The 19,210-nt window shown below is 35.2% G+C and overlaps 1 pseudogene; it reads left to right on the top strand.

Annotated features, from left to right (window-relative positions):
* The window catches only part of LOC109070614, a 57,911-nt pseudogene that overhangs the window by 23,404 nt on the left and 15,297 nt on the right, over nucleotides 1–19,210 (top strand).

Raw genomic sequence — 19,210 nt, 5'->3', positions numbered from 1 at the left:
TGTAAAAAGCTGTCTTCGGTATGGTCTACACTTTAAGGCTTTTAAACTTTTATTTTCAGAACAGAGGAGAGAGGAAAACCCCCCACCCAAGCCACGTTGAGTACTTTTTATGATGGATGGATGCATTTTATTGGACTATTGAATATCAACATCCATTCACTCCCATTATAAATCTTGAAAGAGCCAGGACATTTTTAATGTCATTCTGATTGTATTTGTCTGAAAGAAGAAAGTCATACACTTATATGCTTCCTTTGGACACCAACTATCAGAAGTACTGCATCGATCTATTTTCCTCCTCCTTCTTTTCACATTCTACATTCTTACACCATTCTCCATAATTCAGAAATATAATATTTCTTACCATTGTTATGCCGATGATCTTCAGTTTTATTTTCCTGTGAGTCTAGGGGAATCATGTTCTTTAGAGAAAGTACATGAATGCTATACTGACATTAACCTCTGGCTCTTTAACAACTTTCCTAAATTAAATGAGAGTAAAACTGAGGTTTAGATTGCAGGTTCCTCCATTGTCACCGACCTTTGATGGTCAGCTAGGTTCAGTGTCCTCAAAGCTTGATGATCTTGTTAAGAGTCTAGGGGTAATTTTAGATTACTCACTAAATTTTAATTAACAGGTCAGTGCCATCATTAAAGGTAGCTTTCTTTAATTTGAGATAAATTGCCAAAATTAACCATTTTCTTTCCAGGAAAATTTGGAAATTGTGGTTCTTTTCCTTATTTCATCTAGGTTAGATTATTGTAATTCTTTATATATTAGTCTTCCTCAGACTGTGTTAGTCTGCCTGCAGCTAGTGTAAAGAGCAGCTGTGAGGTTTGCGATGGGTGCAAGAAAGAGGGACCACATGTATTGGTATGTTGACATTGGCTGCCTGTTAAATTTAGGATAGACTTCAAAATTCTCCTGTTTGTTTATGAAGCGCTATCTGGTCTTACTCCCCCTTATTTTAGGGATCTTCTGTTGTTCTTTTAAATTCCTTTTTTATTATTATTATTGAAAGCACTTTGGGGCAACGTCTGTTGTTTGGTAATGTGCTATATAAATAAATTAGCTTAGCTTTACTTTGAATGGCACACAATCCTTTCAATATACATCACCTCTTGCTTCACCTTCAATCCCCAAACCCCCTGCTGCTCAGCTCAAATACAGTCACAGTGAGTTGTGTCAATGGACATGTAACAAGGAGCTGATAAGAACCTGGAGAGTTCCGGCTCTATCGCTGTTGTGCCCCTGAGCAAGTCACTTGACCTACAATTGCTCCTGTGGTTGGTTTACTGGGAGTCACTTTAGAAGAATGTGTGATTTCCTCGATGACATGGAACGAGTAAGTAGAGTTCCTTGAGGTGCTTTTATGGCTCGAGGGCCGTGTTGGTGATGTCAGGATGTGCAGGCAATCATCTTGAACATCCTTCTAGTGCAGTGTCTGTTTCTGTGCTGTGAAGAGATCCGGTGTCAGTTGTTGTTTACTTAAGCAGCTGAATTACGTTGTTCAAAAGATCAGCCATATGCTGGGATGGACAAGATGTTTGAGTGGCTTTTCCTTCACACTTTCCTCACATTAGCACGAACAGAGGCTTAATGAGCTGTCAGCAAGCTGCTGCCACTCAGGGGGCCAACTTCTTTTGAACGTCTTGGGAGGGAGGTTTCTGTGTGTGCACTCGTCCTGCCATCCTCCGCTTGGTGAAGGGTGAAATGGCTTAAGACAGAGTATTATTATTATGACACTTGAAACATTCCAAACAAAACTGAATCATCTCCTCTGCAAATGTTTTGATTTCAAGGCCATCTGTCTCTGCGTGCTTAGAGCACAAATGACATGGGCTCCGCTGGCAGCTCTTCACACACCTACTCCAAGTGAGCAGACTTGTCTCATATATATATGTCAAAAAGCATGATCCTTTAATCTCTCAATGCCTATAGAGCTGTTCATTTGTAGTCCTAAAACTCTGAAGAGTATTTTCGAGCCTTGGGTTCCCTTAGGAGTTTCTAGAATAGTGGATTTATGAGTAAAATAAGGTCTGGGGTTAACATTACTTCAAGAAAATTGCACAATTTGTTCTACTGCAAAAATCAGTTCTGAAAGAAGTCAGTTTATGCTTATTTAACGGCTCAGGGCCTGAAATGAACCTTTTAGCCTGGTGTCCAAGGTGGTTGGTAGATGGAGAAAAAAAAATTAAGCAATTTTAATTTAAAGCTGATTAAATACAAGCGTTTGTTTTATTTTTTTTATTTATTTTTTTTAACAATGTGATACTTTTGTATTTTTAACACAATTAATAAAGTGTGTTCTGTGAACATTGTCAGTCTCCCTGCGCTCTCAAGCTAGAATCATTTGTATTTTGCAATAAATGAAAATATGCTGTTTTTATGTACGTAATCAACATCTTAAAATTATGGCTGCATGATGCATGTGATTGTCATCCACATCTCGTCAGTAAAGCCGGTTCTGTGATTAGTAGTAAATCTCCATCACGTGCATTCAGATGGAGCGGCATTTACTACACAGAGCCGTAGTTCGTTGACAGGCTACGCAATATTGGGTTCATAATCACTGATTAATCGCATTAGATTATGAATGCAATATTGTGTAGCTTGTCAGTGAACTATGGCTCTGTGAAGTTAATGCCGCTCCATTTGAAAGCACGTGATGGAGATTTACTACTAATCACAGAACTGGCTTTACTGACGAGATGCGCATGACAATCACATGCAATTTATCATGCAGCCCAACTTTAAATCAGTAGTTGTATATTTATGTTCTATTTTTAAATTTGATTGTCATTCGCCATGGAATTATGTGTAGTTCTTTCTCTCATTAAAGCCATTAAATACATAGTTTTGTATCTCTTTTTTTTGTTTGAGTTTTTAAATACTTTTTTTGCTTCAAATCAAAGTTTGGAATGCTGTGAATCTTGTAGCTGTCAGATTTGGTTCATTGCATGTAACTGAAAAAGTGAATGGGGACTGTTACAATCTATGGAATAGAGATACTATGGTGCTTTACCAGAAGAGGCAGCAGGAGAATCCATGCCTACATGGCAGAAAAAAAAAAAAAGTAAACAACTGTATGGCATACACTAGGACAAGGTTGAAAGGTTGGGTGATGGAGAAAGTAGTGATGCTTTTTTATTGGTAATGGTTTTAATTGTTGTGTAGAGCACTTTCTAAATTTAATTTAGCCTACAGTACATAAAACTGAACCACGTCAATAGATGGCAGTACGTTGTCTAACACCATTGTGCATGGTGTTGGTACTAATGCTGCATTCATGTCCTCCTGGGACATTCGTACTTACGAGTTGACAAGCCACAAAAACAACAACAAATAATATAAATCAACTTTACTTATAACAAAAATTCAATTAAAATTTTCACCATAAAATCTAAAAAATGATGAATAAAGAATATACACAAAATGATGAATAAAGAATGTGCATCGTGTTTTTGCTTTTTTCTCTTTTTATTCAGTTTATGAAGGTGATGTAAACTAAATCATTAAATGTTCTATGGTAATTATACAATAACATAATTTTTTTTATATGTAGCTCATATTTTATTTTACATTCCAAAAATGTATCATATAATTAATTACCGTCAATAAAGATGCTGCATATCTAGTCTTTGGCTGCGTCCACTGCATCCGACACATTTTCACGCCCCCAACTTGGAAACTCGGTGCTTAAAGAAAATGTTGGGTTTCCCACTCATAACAACGACTTTGTGGTGGAGTTCATGTGCATTCAACTCATTAATACGATCTATCTGACATGACTTGAATGCACCATTAATGTGCAAGAAGAATGCTAGTTAAGTACTAAGGCCCTGTCCCAAATGGCACAATTCACATGCACTTGCAGTCTTGAGGACTTAAGGTCCTTGCATGCTAAGTTTTTTTTTTGTATTCAACATCCTTTCCTATCAAAATGCTTACTACGGATGCAAAAACGTAGAAAATCTAACCTGATCTGAATTTTTTTTTATGACGGATGAAAGGTTTGGAGACAGTGTGTAAACATGATTGACACGACGTGAGGTTTTTTTAACGTCCAAAAATTTCAGATGAGAATTTCAGACTCCGTGTGCAAAGACCTTTACAAAGTTCACATGACCTTAGGGTGTCCCTTTTGTCATTTTAGTTTTCAGATGGGTGCTCCTGAGCACCCCTTTTGGGGCCACTATGTGCTTTTGATGCGCACTTCCGCCAAGCTTGCACTGAGGCGAGCTCCATTGCAGACTTCTACCAGACAGTCAAAACGGCATTACGTCATGAAAGTTTGGACTCCGAGGAAGACCGTGAGGGTTTAATGTGTGATTTTGGACAGGGCCTAAGAACTACTGAATAGACTTTTAAAATATGTTATAATATAACATTTACACTTTTATTTACAGTTTAAAAATACTAAATTATAGATTGTGTGGTAACAGGTCAGAGATAGAATGTTCTGCCGGAACCCATACACTAACTCTTCTAAACATAGTACAGTTTATTTTTCTTGCATTGGTTTGACAATTGAGCAAATTGATAGCAACTTGATACTGATATTTCACCCAATAATAATAATAATAATAATAATAATAAAATCTGTCATTTACATTCCCTCATGTTGTTTCATTTCTGTAATGATTGTCATTCTTTTGTGGGATTTTTAATTTCATTTTTTTAAGTTAAATTTCAACTGTTTTGCTCAAACGAGTCCAAAAAAAACAAAACTCTACCCCATTGACTTGGTGGAAAAAAAGTTTAAAAATATCTTGTATTCCACAAAAGAAAAAAAAGGTCATACAGGTTTGGAACACATGAGGGTAAATGTAAATGATGACAAAAGTTTAATTTACGGGTAAATGATCCCCTTTTAGTAAATGCATTCAGCAGTTTCAAAATTTACATGTGAGGTACAACTGTACATTTGCGATACAACTAATACATAACTGAATAAGTAAACCACAGACCTTATTTTACACACAAACGAAAAAACCACCACTCTAAAACCAAGAAAGAATTCCCAAGGGAACCCATAGTGAATTAGCCTCCTGGGGTTAGTCTACAAATAGATGTCACACTGTGGCCTATCATAGTGTCTTTTGGTCAAAGTAAGAAAGATGTCTCGATGACTCTCTTGAGTAATGCTGGAGGGTTGTTTCCTGCCTGCAGTGTTATGAATCACAGTGGTCTATGTTTATTAAAGAAAAGACCAATTAAGAGGGCAGTGTGTTATTTGTATGCTTATTTCAGTGTTAAATATATCCTTTTGCTGTTTTTTTTATATTTTTATTTATTTTTATTAATTGTCTGTGTGGTGTATGGGCTTGTTTGTGTCTCGAAATTGCATGTATTGTTTGGTCAGATTGAGATCCATCAGGTATCAGATAATATTTCAAATGTCACAGAGATTGGGAGAGTCCCCCCCACCACTCCTTACTAGACTTTTTTTTATAGTGCTGACAGGTTGCCATTTTCTGGCACCTCGGTAAAAATTGTGGATGGATGTACAACTTTCTGATAACATGAGGTCTAATGTCATGCTTTCTCTAGGGACATACTGCTGGTCTGTTGATTAAACCATACTCCAGCTTCTGTATTATTTATCAGCCAAAGGGAGACGTCTATTGTCAGTGGATGATCTTATGCAAGACCTGTTGACTGACTGCAAGAGACTCTGCTGGATTGTTAGCACGTCCACCTCCTGTGCTTTGGCTCAGTGTGATGTGGATCAACTTTGCATATGATCTGCATTAATTTTGTTTTTGTCATTGTACAAAGATAGCTTCATGCAGGCAGCAGAGGTACAATGAGTTCCTCTGGGAGTGAGAAATGAATCAGTGCACAACTGATAGCTGAGGGCATGTGCTAAATCTAACACAGATGGTGCCGAGATTCTAATCAGCTTCTACATTTACATAATAACAAATAATTCACAGTTACAATTTCCTGCATTCCTTTCTTGAAGTATGCAAGTTCAGGTAACCTCACTGGCGTTTTATGATTGTTAAGGGTGGGAATTATGAAGAAGATTAAAAAACTAAATCTGAAAACAAATGATTTTCATGTTCAGTTCTGCTCAGCGGTTTATTGCAAGTGAATGGAACACTGAAATACTCAAATTCATGAAAGAATTACTCTTTGTGAGTCGTTCTTCTATAGAATTGCTCTAAAAGTTCATCTTTGAAATGTATCAAAAGTAGATAATCTTTAGCAAATCGCATTATTATTACTTATTTTTCATACTCAGTTTAATGTTGTAATGCCCTTTTTTAATAAAAACTTACAATTTATTGTACATTTATGACTAATTATAATATTTATTAGTGTTTAATATTTCATTTATTGGACAAAATGTTATTTAAGTCTTCATATTTAATTTAATTATTAAAATTGTTCTTGTATTATTTATCTGCTGATGTATTGAGTGATGTAATCACAATCAGAGATCTTCCCTTCAGTGAAATCCAATCACAGATGGGCACAAGAGACGTATTTGAGATGCAGGCCAATATCCTCTGTAAATGTCAGTTGGTCTCGACTGACCACCTGCAATCTGATTACCCAACGTGAATGTAAACAGGGCCTTTGAGAATGAAAACCAACCGGCATCTCAGAAAACAGAGCGAATATTTTTTTTCTTTTTTTTTTTCTCAATGTAAAGGACACCCTGAAGCTGGACACCTAATTTTTATTTAAAAATAAGAAATTGATACAGCTGCATTACCCAGCTGGCTTTGATATCTCTTACTTCCTGCCTGTAAAATGTTTTGTTGTGCAGGTGTACCAACACAAGGCAGTGCCATTCAATCTCTCAGTTGTGTTTCTGTGTAAATATAGGTTGTGTTTGCTGCTGAGCTCTGCCGAGGGAGCCAATGTCTCAGCTGGATGCATCAACAACGTTCCACTTTTTTGGCCTGTCACTCACAGGAAGCTCTTGTGACAGACCATGAAATGGTGTAAATAGACTCCTGAAGCACAAAGCTTCAAAACCTGTCACGACTGTCCTGACACAGCAACTTTGGGAAATGCAGGTCCAGGTAGAAGGAAACACCCTTCAGTTCATTACTTTTGTTGTCTTTTTTATGGCCGCTGACTGTACTTTATGATTGTGAAATCAGTGCTAGTGATGATTACATCATTCATGCAATTGCAAATGCGTAGTACTTGGTGTGTCACTCACATTTGTGCGTTTTACTATGAAATGCTCAGGAAGAGTATGAGAGGCAGAGTGTTAAAAAAAAAATCAATGCTTCATTAGCAAAGCTCTGATTGCTGAAACTGGACATTAATGTGTGGCTATAGCTTTAATTAAGTATACAGTGCTGTATATGGTAACCTTGTGCAAATCTGTTCCATCATCCAAATGGCTTGTTATTAGATGATTTCTGCTGTAGTACGTCCTGAAGTTCATGTCTAAAAATGGGGGGAAATTACTCCCCTTTTAAATATCTCCTATAAGAGAGGATTTCAGTTATATTTCATATAGACTTTTACTTACAATTATACATGCACAATTGCATAACTGTTTTATACACTCAGCAAAAAGGTACAGAACTGTTTAAGATCTTCCACATATGTATTAGAAATGACAAAGTGCTCATTCTGAAATCTGATTTTTGCTTTGTATATGCATATAACTTAATTTGCCTTGGGCAGTTATTCGCTTTATGTAATTTTGTTATAGTGTTTTTATTCATACAGTAGGCTAACTGCAGTTGTTTCAACGATTTTGTTAACATCATTTATTTTGAAGCAGGTAATGATTTAAATGTTGATTTAAATAAATAATTAATTCATACATGTATAACATTTTACTCTATGGAAACCAGAATGCTAGTAAAACACCATAGAATTTGCACAATCTTGAAGAGTCTGAAAAAGATGTTGCTTAATCAGTACATACAGTAAAATACATGAGTCATAACTTAAGAAATAACGCTGACTACATATGGTACGGACTAAAGGACATCTTGGGTTTTATTTCCAAGATGATGAATGGTAAGTTTGAATTTCAATATAACATAGAGCAATATAGTAACAGAGGCTTGCATTGTAATATATACTATTTATACTATAAACTCTATTGTATCATATTTGATGTATAGCCTACGCAGAATTTTAAGGCCTCTAATTTATCGACATAAATTATCGTTTTTAGTAACTAAAAGGCTTTTTAAATGTCCACCTCCAACTTGTGGTACATTTGTCCTTTTACTGTGAAATCTTTTATGATTTTTATAAGCTAAACATAAGAATTCCTTCTACATTGTTAATAATGTCTCAAGATGAACACTTACTGGACTGAAGCAACTTAAGTTTACTTGATGTGTTGTGGAGATTTCGTTGTGTTGTGGACCACTGGGCCACTGTAGATATACATCTTTGTACAGATAAATATGACAAATATGATCTTTCAGTCATCTAGTGCTGTCAAATGATTAATCGCGATTAAGCGCATCCAAAATAAAAGTCTTTGTTTACATAATACATGTTTGTGTACTGTGTATATTTATTATGTATAGATACACACACATACAGTATATTGTTTTGAAAATATTTACATGTATATACATTTATATATTCATATTCTTATCTTTCATATTATATATATATTTAATAAATACACATAAGATTTTTTTCTTAAATATATACATGCATGTGTTTGTATTTATATATACACAATAATAAATATACACAGTACACAGATATATATTATGTAAACAAAAAGTTTTATTTTGGATGCGATTACTCATGATTAATCGTTTGGCAGCACTATAATTATTAGCTTTGCTCATAAAACTAAGCATTTAAATATCATCTACTGAGTGAAAAATATTATTTCGAGAAATTGAATTATAACTAATATTTATGTACATTTACAAGCTAAATTCATATAATTTCATATGTTACATGTATCAAAATTATATATTATAAATATCAGAAACTGAACTAAATCTCAAATTTTTGCTCAGTTTGGTCCAATTTTGAATGATATATATTTGTATTTCTGCTTATTATTTCATATGTCAGACTTTATATGGTTAAGCGTCATGTTTTCTCCCATTCGTTTTTTTCTACAAGTGGCGCATCTCTCTCCCCTTATTCTGTCTCTTCTTGGCAGAGAGTCGCCTCCAAAACTGACCTTTAAAAATGAGTGCAGAGATATTTGATTCTACTGGTGTGGAGTAAAACATGCTTTTGTGTGTCAAACTGATATAAACATTGCATCCCATTAGTTAATAAATGTCCACGACTAACTTTCGCACTAAACTGAGCAGTGAGCACCTCTTTATTTATATTAATCCACTTGTATATTTTTACCCAAAATGTTTATTTACATTTCATCCAGCGGTCCATCTTTAACAGAAGTCAAAATCTTATGCTCTACTAAGAGAAATTCATGCCGTGTTGCAGTAACCATACAAGGAGCTCTTCAGTGCAGATACTAAGAAGCATGATTATCTGAAGCACCAGTTTCATGACAATAAAAGTTCCAGTAGTGTAGTTTCAAGAGAGGTCAAATGTGTTTTCTGCTATTTCCTGTTGAACTGAAAAGCAGCTTGAGATTTGTGTGGCATGAGGTTTTATAACTCCTGTCCCAACTCAAGAGGAGATTCCTTGCTCTGTTTATGTCCTCTTGTCACAGGCTGTCAATTAGAGGCCTGCTCACTTTAACCTGCAGCGTATTTGCCCTTTTCTCACATCATTCCCTGCTGTACTGAAGAGAGTGAAGTGATGGCAGCAATTACTGTAGGAGCAACCCAATGGATTCTAACAAAAATTGGGTGTAATCTGATGGTGATTTATTGCAGTATTTTTCAGCTTGGTTTTTCTCAGATTTTACATTGGATGACCAGTGGCGAGTTGACCTGCTGTAATGTGGTTCCAGATTTGTGACCCTGGACCATGAAACCAGTATTAAGTGTAAATTTTTCGACACTGAGATTTATTTTACATTATCTGAAAGCTGAATAAATAAGCTTTCCATTGATGTATGGTTTGTTAGGATAGGACAATATTTGGCCGAGATACAACTGAAAATCTGGAATCTGAGGGTGCAATAAAAATCAAAATACTGAGAAAATTGCCTTTAAAGTTGTCCAAATGAATTCTTAGCAATGCATACTAATCAGAATTTAAGTTTTGATATATTTACGGTAGGAGGTTTACAAAATATCTTTGTGGAACATGATCTGTACTTAATATTCTAATGATTTTTGTCATAAAAGAAAAATTGATAATTTTGACCCATACAATGTTTTTTGGCTATTGCTAGAAATATACCACAGCGACTTAAGACTGGTTTTGTGGTCCAGGATCACATTTGTAAATCTGAACAGAAAAGGCTTTAAAATCAAACATTGAAATTTTATTAATGTGAGTATCAGGTATATTACTAAGTGAAATATGAATGTGTGTCAAAATACCATAAAGTTTAATTGTGCAGCAACAGACAGGTCAAAATTTAAAATTATAATTAAAAAATAAAAATAAAAAACATTCTATGCATATACAGGGTTTCTGTTGGTTCTGTGGGGCCGCCATTTCAAAACATTAAGAACTAAAATGTCTTAAAGTCATGCAAAAAATAAATATCCCTTCATTTTGATAAATTTTTCATAAAACAAGACTTCTTATTTTATCATTTTACTTCTCAAGTAAGTGTATCTTTATTTAAGAATCTTTAGACATTTGCACTGGAAAACAAGAAAAAATCAGTGTGATTAGAAGGTAAAGTACATTTATTTCCATATTCTATGGGTTGGGAACAGAGGTAGTCGAGCCAAAAGTTTTTGCTGTCTTTTCTGCTGTCCTGATTGCTAATGGGTGAAAATGTCCAGACCTCCACCATGGGCTTTAATCTTAACTAGAAATCATTTCAGCCGTAATGTTAATGGAGAACACAAGCTCACTGAGCAATGAGAGAGATGCATTTGCAACACTAAACACCCACATCAGGAGCACGACTATGACAGATGCTTTCAGGAAATAAAAGCACCATGTTTTGTCCCAGTGTTTAGGACTAATGGACCAGCAGCAGTACATCAGGTTGTGGCTGTTTGTTAAAATGTGTGGATTTCAATTATATTGCTTATGAAATGCATTTAGGCTGCGCTTTGATTAAGGCCTTTTCAATTAAGAGGACCATTCAGCCTCTGCATAGTCTTTATTTGAGGTGTGTACTTATAAGTCAGCCAAGTTCTGATCATCTAATGACTTTTCTGAAGATGGATTATTATTGAATGCAAAGCCGATAAGCCACAGTTCCCACAGGACAGTATGCGCTGAGATTGATTTAGTCACTTGGCTTCTTCAGACTGATAAATGTTTTTTTCTTACAAAGGTTGCCTTGCCACTCTTAGACATCATAAAATGATTAGCTATGCATTTATTTTTCAACTGTTTATGTCACAAAAAATATTGTAGTCATAGGGCTGTGTGATAATTCAATAACGATAATTATCGCGATATAATTTTCCTCAATAAAACGATATAAAGAGTTTGATAAATGTTCGATATAATGTTGATATAATGACATGACATGAAGATTAAAAAATATATTGAACTGTTAATTGCATTAATTTGTATGTTCATAGGTGTATACTTTTATGACTGTACCAGAAATGGCACTTAGTTTATTATATTAGACATAAAATGCAAGGGCTGTGGAAGATTATTAGACTCAGAATTACACATGCAATAATTTGCAACACCAGAAGGCTTATTAATGCTTATGATGATTGCTTACTACTTTAATTCTTTTAGCTTGACTGGCAGTTCTAATATTGTTTTTAATTTATTTATAACAAGAATTCTTCAAGTTTATTGATGGAAGCTGTCTATGGCGTGAGTACAGTTGAAAAATTCCTGACATATTCAGACTAGGGGTTGTATACATTTTTAATATCCCCAAGAGACAGATGCTAAAGAAGAAATGTTGTTGTCCTGCAACTGTCTATTTTTTCCACAGCTACAGTGTGTTGCTGTTTAAAACATCTATTAATATTTTATTACCCCTTATAAACTCACAACCTAAGGCTAAAGTCTTCTTGAAGTGCCTTTGTGGAAACATAGGCTTGGGATTTTTTGTAATGAACAATGAAGTCTTTGCTTCTTCCCTCCATATGTCATTAGCTTCAGAATTCTATACACAGTAGCCGCATTTTAAAATTTCATCACATGGAGCCTTCAAAGCCGACAAATCTCACACATGGCCGCGAGATCTTTAAATTGCGTCAAAGGCGTGATTTGACCGCCAGAAGGGTAACAATGGGGTGAGGCGTCAAGATGAACAGAGCCTCATCACAGAATATATACTTTCAATAATGAGGGAGGGTACCAAATGCGCAATCTGTGGGGTTGCTAGGCAACTGCATCAGCATCACTCCAGCAGCCTCGTGTCGAGAAACGCATTAAAACCACGCTTTTGAATGGCATCGCCTGGCTCGTGTATGCGATTTGCAGCACATTGATTGAAGCATGCCCTCTTATTGGCGATGGTAAAGTCACACACAGGCTGAATCGCTCAGTTAAGGAAGTAATGATTCACAGGCAATGCCAGTTCAGCACAGTTGGCAGCTTTAGTGTGACTATTGTTGTGGATTCGAAGTCTTCAGTCACAATGTATCAGCACAAGTTGACAGATGAGCATGTTTCACGATTCCGTTGCACTTCGTCTGTAGTATGAAACACTGTCAGTTATGAGCAGCCCAGCATTTAGAAGGTCTTGCTGTGTGATCATTCGTTAGTTATCAGAAGGACATGATCAAACTGTGAACTTCTCTCTAGAGTCTCTGCTGACGGCAGCAGAGCACACTTATAAAAGAGAATCTGTGCTCATTTATTCAGATTTACAGCCCTAGCAGATTATACAGTTATGTACTTATAAGTATGGCAACACAAAGCTACCACCATTCCTACCAGGATTTTGACCCAAATTTTTCATTATCTCTCATTTGAATTTTTTTTTTCCCACCTGTGTGTTATGATTATCTGATATGGGTTTTTTAAAGGCACATAATTAGGGCCCTATTGTATGATGATGGAAAACACCGACAGAATTGCGGAATCCAGTTAGAAAAATGGAATTTAACACAGAATGTCATGGAATTTGACAAATTTGGGGTGAATAAATCAAAAGAAGGTCAGTACACTTAAATCAAAACATGATGTGGACTAGTGTCTGTGACTATTAAGTTGCAAAAAATACTATTTAAAATGAAACCTGCATGTTCTGTGTGTCTCTGTGTGAATGAATGGAGTTGACGCGCATTATCGTTTACTACACACATACAGAAGTGCATGCGTTTTCAGCCTTTGCTGCCTCAGTATATGACACATGAACATAATCTGTAGAACTGATCTGAAAGTCACTTCATGAGCATTTTACCATTTCTTTTGAGAAAATCTATCATCATAAAGGTCCACAGCAACCCATCAAAGTAAAAGTTTGGTTTAACTTGAAATTGTAAGAGAAATATCTTACATAATGTAATGATACTACTATACTTATAATAAAATTATTAAAATATTATTTTTTTAAGGAATATTTACCAGAGAAGTTATTTACCAGAACTCATTTACTTATTCATTTTCATATTGATAAAAATAAAACTGAATTTAGGAGAAAAAAAAAGTATTTCATAGGACCTTAAAAATTTCAGTTTTGTTAAACTCTTATTAAATTGCTGTTAAATTGTGTACATTCATGATTTCAATTAATTAGACATGCTTGATAAATAATTTTTTTTTTATTATTTAATCATTAAAACGGAGTCTAGAAAAATGTAAATGGATTTCATAAGGCATTTATTGCTTGATATAATAACACAAAAGTTGATGCTCTGACTCATTTTGGAACTATTTTTGTTGGCAGAGAAAAAAATTGCATGAAATATAAGCAAAATACAAAAAAAAAATATATTGTTATAATATATTATTTTTTATTATTTATAAATGCAATGCTGCACATATTTGATCAAAATCTCAGTTAAAAACTATAATATTGTGAAATATTATTACAATTAAAAAAAAATAACTGTTTTCTATTCTAATAGGCTATATCTGAAAAATAAATGTATTCCTGTGTTGGCAAAGCTACATTTTCAGCAGTAATTACTCCAGTCTTCAGTGTCACATGATCCTTCAAAAAATCACTTGTAATGTGGTGATTTGGTGCTCAAAAAACATTTCACATTATTTGCCATTGTTGAAAACAGTTGTGCAACCATTTATTTCTGGATTTTTAATTTATAGGATCATGTAATGGCTTGAATATCATTTATTTGAAATAGATTATTATTATTTTTTTTTTTTTGTAAGAAATGTCACTTTTGGTCAAATTAATGCATACTTTCTAAATAAAAAAAATCTTCTAACCCCAAAACTTTTTATTATATATGTATACTCTATACTGTGTGTATACATTAGACAGCAGACCACTTAAAACATTATTTCTGATTCATGGATTTATTCTACACTGCATTTAAATTATATTTTATACTTTTAAATTAGTAGCCTGTTTATCCATGATCTGTTGATTTCAGTAGGTTCACTTTGTCAGTCTTAGAGTGGCCAAAAAATGATTAAAATGTGTTGCAGCACTGGATTTATTCATTAATTTATGCATCATCTATAATTTAGAATTTTATGTTTTAAATATCTGCTGGTCTAATTACATCTTTTACTACATCTTCACTTTTTTGTAGACTACTGCATCCTGCCATTTGAAGATCTCATTGATGATGCTGTCCTTTTAAAGTCTGCCCTTATTTTTGTTTTAGCAGCTTCCTGACCTTCTCCAGGCTCAGTAGTGCTGGAGCCTCCGGCATATTTCATCCTCTTCCACATCGATTGTGACTCCACTCTCCTCTCTCCCTCTGCTGAGGGAGCACCTTTCATCTGTACTTCTGCTGTCCAGTACACCAAAGCAGGCAACTTAAGCACACACACTGCAAGACAGTCCACTTACACTTACAGGTAACCTGCACCTTTTTCATTCACCTGAGATATCATATTCCTGCAGGCCAAGCACTGTCTTTTCTGACATTCAGATGTCCTTTTTCCAGTAAGACTACACTTGTGTATGATGGGGTGGAATGGTACACAGATGTCACGGTTCGGTACCTTGGTTCGGGGGTCACGGTTCGATACGATTTCGGTACAACAGGAAAAAAACAACAAATCTACCATGCTCGGTTTCTTTTTTCATTTATTTTGAATAGAAAGTAGTACAAATGAATACATTTTCCACCTATATGTGAAAATACTAAATATTATAACATTGTTAAATATATATAATCTGCAGTACATATATACATACAGGTTACATATACATTTCATTTACAGATAAACAAGGGGGAAAAAAATGTGCGACACGTAACGTAGCAAATATGTCAAATGGCAGAAAGCTACATCATAATTGTATTCTTTATTTTACAAAAGCACAATCTTTTGTATTCATTGTGAGTGTACACAAATAAAAGCAGACCTTTAATAATAAAAGCAGATGGTGATGCATTATTAATAAGACAATAAATGTTTAAAGTTGATTCTGCTGGTATAAGGAAACAGTTGATGTGATTGCGCCGACACACACACACACACACACACACACACACACACACACACACACACACACACACACAAAAAACACATCAGTTCAAGCATTGCTAACTTGACAGCACAGTTGGTACTTTATCAAAATAAAATACAGTGAACCAAACATCAGCACGCCCGCCTCTGTGTCACTGTTGGAACTGAAGTACAAAGCCTATAATTTACATAATAAATAATAGTTTAGCATTCAGATACGTTACATCGCAAATATGGAAATATTATGTTATATTTGGATTTGTGCCGAATGAGAGAGGTAGGATACATGAGCACAAAGCTTATATTCACAAACAGTTGAGTGCACAAGCCTTTAAAGCAGTGCTTCTCAATTTTTTTTTCCACTGGGCCACACTATGGTCCAAGTGCAAGTCTCATGTGCCGCACGCATATCATTTACATATTATGTCACCAATACAAACCAACCAGATTTATAATACCCTATTATAGCCTAAATATTATAATATCTAATTGATTACATTCAATGAAATAAACAAATAAATACCAATTTTGTAAAATTCGGCTCGAAAGGAGTAACAGCCCAATGAAGTTGCAATTGTAAGTTGCAGTCTGTAAAACATGCAAGGAAACATGACTGGATGCGTGACATTGCAGAAAATGTGCGTTCACAAATATAGCCTATGTTGATCCAAATATCAAATATCCCATATCGATGTGGGAAATAGTAAGGAGATATTTGAATTATTTACTAATGAACTAGTGTTTTCTGAGTCGGTGTCTCAAGGATGAAGTTGCCGATCCTGACTCGCGATCTCCTCAGACGCGCCTTCAGAGATTGTTTTATTTTATTTAGATTTGTTTTATTTCATTAAGTAGTAATTTAAAGCTTTCTGTAAATATAATAATAATGTCTGTGAGGCATGTATTCGCTGAGTTTCAGTTCATTTTTGTGAAGCTCTTCTGTTCAAGACGAGACGGCAGAAAGCGCATCATGTTTGTTTATTTTATAGAAGCACAACGTTTTGTTGATATTGTGAGTGCACACAAATAAAAGTAGACCCTTTACAGTTATGAATGATGTATTACTCTCACCTTTATTAGTAAAAATGATGGTGTATCCACTGAAAAAAAATGCAAGTTATCCCACGGGTCTAATAAATGTAAAGGATCTATGTCCTGCAAAGCGCGCTTTAGCTTCCACTCTCCGCACAAACTATTGGATATAGCGCACATTTATCTAGGTTTAACGTGAAAACATTTTTATATGCTTGAACTGTTTTATATCTATAGATTTTATTTTAGGCAAGTTGAGATGATTTGAGAAGGCTAAATTGATCAAACATAGGCTAAGATCAGCTCACTGTCTGCCGCTGGCCGCTTGGTCATTGCTTTAAAAAAAAAACAACCTTATATTTAATGACCAAAAAATGCTCCAAACGTTTTTCTAAATTAACTTAATTAAAAAATGAAACAAAATATAATCACTTTGCCATTACATACAAAACTGAACTATTTTAATATAGCTGAATCAGAAGTATAAGCTGTTAAGGGAGAAAAAAAAATGGGCTGAATTTCTTCAAGTGAGTGGCGGGGCAAACCGAAAGTTGATGCCGAAAGTCCAGCACTCCTACCTTCACTGCTGCGACTAGTCTTGTTTGTATGTGTTCCTTCGCTGGCATTTTTCACATTATGTTTTTTCTCCCTTAATAACAAATGTGTCCATTCTGATGCTCGATTTTATCGAACTAATGTCTGCTGATGACTATTAAATTCTGCCAAAGTGCGCGCTTGTAAGTGTTTCTTAAATTAACACGTAATGTTAATTACGTGAGTACAGGTCTGCTCGTTTCAGAAAATAAAATATGAAAAACTAAATTATTTTACATAAAAACATTATAGCTTATATTTGTTTAGTACATTTTTAAATGATTTTAAAATCTAAAATGAATTGTAAAACTGAAAGTTATTTTTTTAAATTCTGTTCAGCATGGTGGGCCACATTTGAATTTGTGACAGGGCGCATGTGGCCCGCGGTCCGTGGGTTGAGAACCACTGCTTTAAAGTATACTCCTTTGCCAGTCTGTGAGATATGCTTTCAGAGTCAGCACATGGTCACTGTCTAGTGGGCTTTGTTTCCAAGTGCGCATTTTCTGTTCTTCTGCTGGCAGCTGGTTGTCAAACAGTGTTGCATTGCTGCGGGAGCCCCCTTCTGGATTGGGGGTGAATTGCCTGTGTTCGTTGTTAGGCCTCATGCACCGAACAGAGATATCCGTACCGTGATGGTTCAGTACGAATGAGGTGTTCCACCCCTAGTGTCTAAGCAACCAACCTATCTGAAGGCCTCGCGTGTCACAATTCTGAGAAATAATGTCCAAATAACAGGAAATTACAGGCCACATTTTCTAGATATAAAATCACAGTGGCTTGTGTCCACATCCAAGTTCTAATTTGACTGGAAACGTGCAACTTGTCAAGACTGATTTTGTCTCATGTGATGTCTTTTTGCTGCCTTTTTGAGAACAAAATATAATTGGTTCCCTTGAGTAATCTGCTGCCTCATTGGGGTTCACTGGTATGTCAGGACAGCCTGGTGCCCTTGAGAATTGTGCATAGTAAAGATCTTGTCTCATTAGAATAAAAAGAAGAATGAGAACTTCATTCCCAGTGCACAGGAGTGTGTGTGGCCACACAAACAGTACGTGTGTGAACATGTAGTGACAAATCAGATCTGATCCTGCTCTCACACTCCTCTTCTCTTCTGTAGACTATTGGAATGGCTGCTAAACCTCATCCACCTCTGATGAAGAAACACAGTCAGACCGATCTGGTGAGCCGACTCAAAACACGCAAGATCCTGGGTGTCGGTGGAGAGGATGATGATGGAGAAGTGCATAGGTCAAAGGTCAGTCTTTGTACAGTATCTTGCATTATTGTGTCCTTATTAATTTCCTCTCCCAAGCTCCATGTGACTTGCATACCAACTTACACACGCTGACACGCATGTTAATGTTTTGCATTCATGATCATTGTCAGTGTGTGATAAGAGCTGTAGAAAAACACACAATGCAATCTTTCGCTCATCTGATGCGCTTCCTATCGGTTGTACTTTTATGAAGGTTCATTTAGATATTTAGCCTTTTTAAAATTGTTCTTTTTTAATGTAGCCTGATTTTATTTGGGGTTCATTTTACCTGTTACTTCTTGAGTATGTTCCCTTGAGTATGTTCCCAAAAATCCAAAATGATGTAAAAAATGGCCTGGTTGAATAAATAAAATGTTACTAGTAGACGATAAGATAATAATACATGGCAATGTCAGATTGTAAGAACCACCTGACTGTTGCTGATGTAACTGACATGCAACATTTCAAGCAGACAGATACAAACTGTCTGCTAAAGAAAACATCTGTCATAACTTGTCTGTCTCAGTGCATCTGTGGATCTGTTTTAGAATGTTTTTTCCTGCCAGAACTCATGACACATGAAATATTCTTTGAATTACAGCAACAAAACACAATTATGAGGAACAATTTTTTGTGAACAAAAGATTTATTGACCTGCAATTTTTGAAATGCATATCAGCTTAAATAATCCATTTGCCTTTAGAGAAAAATATTTGTTACTTATCACCAGG

Source organism: Cyprinus carpio, chromosome B18 (genome assembly GCF_018340385.1).
Source record: "Cyprinus carpio isolate SPL01 chromosome B18, ASM1834038v1, whole genome shotgun sequence".
Classification (NCBI taxonomy): Eukaryota; Metazoa; Chordata; class Actinopteri; order Cypriniformes; family Cyprinidae; genus Cyprinus; species Cyprinus carpio.
This window is presented reverse-complemented; position numbering and strand designations above follow the sequence as displayed.